At 45.0% G+C, this 1348-nt stretch overlaps 1 pseudogene; it reads left to right on the top strand.

Annotated features, from left to right (window-relative positions):
- The first annotated feature begins 8 nt into the window (after positions 1 to 8).
- LOC108526094 (nucleolar RNA helicase 2 pseudogene) lies at positions 9 to 1165 on the top strand (annotated as a pseudogene).
- The last annotated feature ends 183 nt before the right edge of the window (positions 1166 to 1348 follow it).

The raw sequence follows: 1348 nt of genomic DNA, 5'->3' as shown, positions 1-1348 counted from the left end.
TTAAATCTACATATGAACGGGTGGACCTGATTGGTAAAAGACTCAGAAAACGGCAATAACTGTGGAGCATCTGGCTATTAAGTGCCACTGGACTCAGAGGGCAGCAGTTACTGGGGATGTCATCCGAGTATATAGTGGTCATCAAGGACGCACTATCATCTTTTGTGAAACCAAGAAAGAAGCCCAGGAGCTGTCCCAGAATTCAGCTATAAAGCAGGATGCCCAGTCATTGCATGGAGACATTCCACAGAAGCAAAGGGAAATCACCCTGAAAGGTTTTAGAAATGGTAGTTTTGGAGTTCTGGTGGCAACCAATGTTGCTGCACGTGGGTTAGACATCCCTGAGGTTGATTTGGTTATACAAAACTCTCCACCAAAGGATGTAGAGTCCTACATTCATCGATCCGGGCGGACTGGCAGAGCTGGAAGGACGGGGTGTGCATCTGCTTTTATCAACACAAGGAAGAATATCAATTAGTACACGTGGAGCAAAAGTGGGAATTAAGTTCAAACGAATAGGTGTTCCTTCTGCAACAGAAATGATAAAAGCTTCCAGCAAAGATGCCATCAGGCTTTTGGATTCCGTGCCTCCCACTGCCATTAGTCACTTCAAGCAATCAGCTGAGAAGCTGATAGAGGAGAAGGGAGCTGTGGAAGCTCTGGCAGCAGCACCGGCCCACATTTCAGGTGCCACGTCCGTAGACCAGCGCTCCTTGATCAACTCAAATGTGGGTTTTGTGACCATGATCTTGCAGTGCTCAATTGAAATGCCAAATATTAGTTATGCTTGGAAAGAACTTAAAGAGCAGCTGGGCGAGGAGATTGATTCCAAAGTGAAGGGAATGGTTTTCTCAAAGGAAAACTGGGTGTTTGCTTTGATGTACCTACCACATCAGTAACAGAAATACAGGAGAAATGGCATGATTCACGACGCTGGCAGCTCTCTGTGGCCACAGAGCACCCAGAGCTGGAAGGACCACGGGAAGGATATGGAGGTTTCAGGGGTCAGCGGGATGGAAACAGAAGATTCAGAGGACAGCGGGAAGGCAGTAGAGGCCCGAGAGGACAGCGATCAGGAGGTGGCAACAAAAGTAACAGATCCCAAAACAAAGGCCAGAAGCGGAGTTTCAGTAAAGCATTTGGTCAATAATTAGAAGATTTATATAGCAAAAGAGAATGTTTGGCAATATAGAACTGAACATTATTTTCTTACAAAGTTAAAAGCACATTGTGCCTCCTTTTGACCACTTGCCGAGTCCCTGTGTCTTTCAGACACAGACAAGCTTCATTCAAATTATTTCATTTGATCATTGTAATTTATAACTTTATTGCTCCTTCTTCAGTGTTT

This window comes from Rhinopithecus bieti, unplaced genomic scaffold (assembly GCF_001698545.2).
Source record: "Rhinopithecus bieti isolate Rb0 unplaced genomic scaffold, ASM169854v2 repeat_56, whole genome shotgun sequence".
NCBI lineage: Eukaryota > Metazoa > Chordata > Mammalia > Primates > Cercopithecidae > Rhinopithecus > Rhinopithecus bieti.
The sequence above is the reverse complement of the archived record's forward strand: the minus strand, read 5'-3'. Positions and strand labels throughout refer to the sequence as shown.